Below are 5,889 nucleotides of genomic sequence, written 5' to 3'. Positions count from 1 at the left end.
CTAAACATGGAAAGGAAAAACTGGTATCAGCCACTGCAAAAGCATGCCAAATTGTAAAGACCATTGACACTAGGAAGAAACTGCATCAACTAACGAGTAAAATAACCAGCTAACATCATAATGACAGGATGAAATTCGCACATAACAATATTAACCTTAAATGTAAATGGGCTAAATGCTCCAATTAAAAGACTGGCAAATTGGATAAAGAGTCAAGACCCATCAGTGTGCTCTATTCAGGAGACACATCTCACGTGCAGAAACACACATAGGTTCAAAATAAAGGGATGGAGGAAGATCTACCAAGCAAATGGAAAACAAAAAAAGGCAGGAGTTGCAATCCTAGTCTCTGATAAAACAGGTTTTAAACCAACAAAGATCAAAAGAGACAAACAAGGCCATTACATAATGGTAAAGGGATCACTTCAACAAGAAGAGCTAACTATCCTAAATATATATGCACCCAATACAGAAGCACCCAGATTCATAAAGCAAGTCCTTAGAGACCTACAAAGAGACTTAGACTCCCACACAATAATAAAGGGAGACTTTAACACCCCACTGTCAACATTAGACAGATCAACGAGACAGAAAGTTAACAAGGATTTCCAGGAATTGAACTCAGCTCTGCACCAAGCAGACCAAATAGACATCTACAGAACTCTCCACCCCAAACCAACAGAATATACATTCTTCTCAGCACCACATCGCACTTATTCCAATACTGACCACATAGTTAGAAGTAAAGCACTCTTTAGCAAATGTAAAAGAACAGAAATTATAACAAAGTGTCTCTCAGACCACAATGCAATCAAACTAGAACTCAGGATAAAGAAACTCACTCAAACCACTCAACTACATGGAAACTGAACAACCTGCTCCTGAATGACTACTGGGTACATAACGAAATGAAGGCAGAAATAAAGATGTTCTTTGAAACCAATGAGAACAAAGACACAACATACCAGAATCTCTGGGACACATTCAAAGCAGTGTGTAGAGGGAAATTTATAGCACTAAATGCCCACAAGAGAAAGCAGGAAAGATGTAAAATTGATACCCTAACATCACAGTTAAAAGAACTAGAGAAGCAAGAGCAAACACATTCAAAAGCTAGCAGAAGGCAAGAAATAACTAAGATCAGAGCAGAACTGAAAGAGATAGAGACACAAAAAAACCCTTCAAAAAATCAATGAATCCAGGAGCTGGTTTTTTGAAAAGATCAACAAAATTGATAGACCACTAGAAAGACTAATAAAGAAGAAAAGAGAGAAAAATCAAACAGACACAATAAAAAATGATAAAGGGGATATCACCACTGATCCCACAGAAATACAAACTACCATCAGAGAATACTGTAAACACCTCTATGCAAATAAACTAGAAAATCTAGAAGAAATGGATAAATTCCTGGACATATACACCCTCCCAAGACTAAACCAGGAAGAAGTTGAATCCCTGAATAGACCAATAACAGGCTCTGAAATTGAGGCAATAATTAAGAGTCTACCAACCAAAAAAAGTCCAGGACCAGATGGATTCACAGCCGAGTTCTACCAGAGGTACAAAGAGGAGCTGGTACAATTCCTTCTGAAACTATTCCAATCAATAGAAAAAGAGGGACTCCTCCCTAACTCATTTAATGAGGCCAGCATCATCCTGATACCAAAGCCTGGCAAAGACACAACAACGAAAGAGACTTTTAGACCAATATCCCTGATGAACATCAATGCAGAAATCCTCAGTAAAATACTGGCAAACGGAATGAAGCTGGAAACCATCATTCTCAGCAAACTATGGCAAGGAAAAATAACCAAACACCGCATGTTCTCACCCATAGGTGGGAATTGAACAATGAGAACACTTGGACACAGGAAGGGGAACATCACACACCAGGCCCTGTTGTGGGGTGGGGGCACGGGGGAGAGATAGCATTAGGAGATATACCTAATGCAAATGACGAGTTAATGGGTGCAGCGCACCAACACAGCATATGTATACATATGCAAAAATCCTGCATGTTGTGCACATGTACCCTAGAACTTAAAGTATAAAAAAAAAATTCCAAGCACTATAACATTTAACCATCAAATGTTAAATATATCTATGATGGGAAATTATATTGCTTTAGTTATTGTAGACTCTAGATTCTAAGGACTATGTTTATCATACAAAATTGATCTTTTTCAATTTCTTTAAACAAATCATTAGCCTTTGGATAATTAACCCATTGCTATACACACACACACACACACACACACACACACACACTCAGTAGGCAGAAAGCTAGCTAGATAGCTAGATGATTGACAGAGATACATTACACATTTATATATTGTATATTAATTTGTAAGCATAATTTAGATCATCTTAAAGGCTGTCTTGTCCAGCAACATTTATTAAGATTTAAAAGCAGAGCATCTGGAAACAAACCGCCTAAGTTCAATTCTGATGCCATTAAGTCTTAGCTGTGTTGTTATCCTTCTTGTGGTTCAATTTCCTTATCTGTATACTTTGTATCATAACATCCTTCATTTCACTTTCGTAAGGAGCAATTAGAAAAATAATGATTTCACAGGAAGCATTCAATATCTGTTTGCTAATATCATTATTATTTATGCAAATCCTACAGGCAGTTTATGCCTATTTTTCTTTGAAATTTTCTTAAAATAAAGGATGTCTTTAGTATATTCAGTGAAAATACACTGAAAAGCCTTGTTCTTCTATGTTTTTCACTTGTTAAGGTCGATGAGTACATGAACGGGCTAGTAAGTGCAAACATCAGTCATGAGTCTGCTCCCTGAGTACAGGTTAAGCTTATCTACTTGCTTCATGTCAGTACTCAATGGATTCTACTAAAAGAAGAAATAAAATGAAAAATGCTACAGACTACCAAGAAGAAGAGAATTCTGTCATGTACTACAACATGGATGACATGTTTTGAGGACATTATGCTAAGTGGAATAAACCAGTCACAGAAGCACAAATGATGTATGATTTGTCAAATTCATAGAAACAGAGTAGAATAATGGTCTCCAGGGTCTGGTAACGGGGGAAATGCGGAATTGCTTTTTGATGGCTATTAAAATCCAGTTTATTTAAAATGAAGAAGTTCTAGAATTTTGCTGCACAACATTTGCCTATAGTTAACAGTACTGTAATGAACACTTAGAAATTGTTAAGAGAGTAACTCTCATGTTATGTGGTTTTCCTTCCACAATAAAAAAATTATAACAATAACAGAAAGAGCAATAAAGTATGACAAAATGAAATAAGAGGAAAAACAAAACACATGCACATACATACACATACATATACACATACAAAAGTACACACTGGGGGCTGGGCACGGTGGCTCACGCCTGTAATCCTAGCACTTTGGGAGGCCGAGGCAGGCGGATCACCTGAGGTCAGGAGTTTGAGACCAGCCTGACCAACATGGAGAAAAACCATCTCTACTAAAAATACAAAATTAGCTGGGCCTGGTGGTTCACACCTGTAATCCCAACTACTCGGGAGGCTGAGGCAGGAGAATTGCTTGAAGCCGGGAGGCGGGGCTTGTGGTGAGCCGAGATCACGCCACTGCACTTCAGCCTGGGCAACAAGAGCAAAACTCTGTCTCAAAAAAAAAAAAAAAAAAATACACACTGAGTTCCAAACACTAATGCTTCTGAAATATTTGTTAGGTGAAGAGAAGCGTTATTTGGCAAATTTGCATAAAATATTTCCCAAACATATGTCCCCTTTTCAGCAAAACATGTCTACAAGGAGGTTTCTTGAAATCTATTATCTTGCATGTATCAGTAGCAACATTAATCCATTTAATTTACAAAAAAGGCAAATAGGATGCTTAGTATATACATATATACCTTTTTCGATCTAATAAATATAGACACATTTTCTAATTCTAAAGTTTTACTCTTTTTAGAGGTTTTTGTGAAAAATAACAAAAGTATGTGTAGCTATGAATGTCAAAAATAAGACATTAGTTTTTCATTTCCTACAATTGTGAGATGACAAAAAATCAATTTATACATAAATATTTTCATGGTGTATACTTGAATATATTTATAAAACTCCACAAAACATCAATCTTTAACTAAATAGTGAAACCACGTATTCCAATATTTCACAGCGTTCTCCATAGTTTTCTGTGCAACTGTTGAAGTGTTCCTTCTTTTACCTTCTGTTGAAATGCTTTATGGAGATTAAAGCTTAACTTCAGAACTTCAGAGTAAGCAGCAGAGAATGAAATAGCTTGGAAGAGACAGAGATGTGTAAAATCATAAGCTGTTTCTAAAGATGTATGGCAAAGCACAGGATTGAAAATTGAAGTTGAATGTGGCAACTTAACAGACACAGAAGAGTTTTTCTTTATACAGTATATCCAAATTTCTTTTAGAAGATGTTTTTTGAAAGAATTCTGGTGACGGAAAAATTATTTGAAACTTGGAAATAAGGCAAAAATATGGGCAGCAAGTCTACCTGATGTCACATGGTGGTAATGGCCATCTGAAGATTATGTAAAGAAATGTATTTAATTTGTATTAAATCTTAATTGAATTCATGTGTATATATAAGAACAAATGAGTTTAATAAAGTTTACAATTATCGTTTTTATAACTTAATAATTTCATAAAACACTTGAATGTACCTGTTGGAAACTTATACTTACACTGCCAACTGTTACAGGATATTGTGAAAATATTCATATGGAAATAAACTGTTTTCCCCTGACAAATCCAATATATTCTTAGAAATGCACATATCTGCCTGAAAGTTCTCATATTTTGAGAACAAAATCTGACTGGATTAAATTCACATTCTCTCCAGAAATTTCTGGGAAGAAAATGGCCTACAATTCTTGACACCTTTATTTCTGAATTTAGATAGATAACAATAGAGATGTATTATTCAGCTATTGACACAATTTCTTAACATCTAACTTTATCAGGGCAAGAAGTATTTATTATTTAACAGATAGGATATTGTTATATACAGCCTATCATACACTTGCAAGGTCAGAAATGGACCTTTGTATTTTATTAATGTTTTGGACATTTTTTATTTGAAGACAGAAGAAATTATTCATTCTGTCAACTTAAAAGGCGTAACACAGCAGTACTGATTGAAAATAGAAGATATTTGATGAAAGATAAGAGTTAAAACGATTCTTACCTTAATTTAGCCATTTATGAAACTTTCAAAATGCACTAATATTATTTGACAGAAATCATTTAGTTCTGCACTTGCCATTGATTACATTAAGGTTATGAAACTTTCAAAATGCACTAATATTATTTGACAGAAATCATTTAGCTCTGCACTTGCCATTGATTACATTAATGTTCTCTACAGCTTTTTAAATCTCTCAATGTAATTCTAAATATAAACCTGCTAAATAATGAATATTGGGGTTTAATATTCATGACGTTAATCTTCTCCCAAAATTAAACCTTGAAATCAAGTTATCTCTTTTAAAAAATATTATTAGGAAGTTAAAAAATTGACTAAATTAAATAAATTGATTTTTGAAGACAAAATAATGGTCAATTTGACTGAAGTTTTGCATTAAACATTTGTTTTGTTGTATTGATAGAATTTTCCAAGTGAATATAATACATAAAATAGAGAAATAGTAACTAAATGGGAAGAATGGTATATTTTTAAAAACCAAATTTTACATAAACATTGGAATTTTATCTTTCATCTAATTTATCAATATTTTAATGCATCCTACATTTGACAATTTGGTTTTACCAATTTAATATTTCAAAAAAAGTATATAATTAAAATATCATAAGAAAAAATTTATTCACACATCCTTTTTCATTATTTTTTGAAATTTATAGATGACATGATAATTGTTCGTATTTATCTTTAAAAAAA

The sequence above is a fragment of the Gorilla gorilla genome, chromosome X (assembly GCF_029281585.2).
Source record: "Gorilla gorilla gorilla isolate KB3781 chromosome X, NHGRI_mGorGor1-v2.1_pri, whole genome shotgun sequence".
NCBI lineage: Eukaryota > Metazoa > Chordata > Mammalia > Primates > Hominidae > Gorilla > Gorilla gorilla.
Note: the sequence above shows the minus strand (reverse complement) of the source record.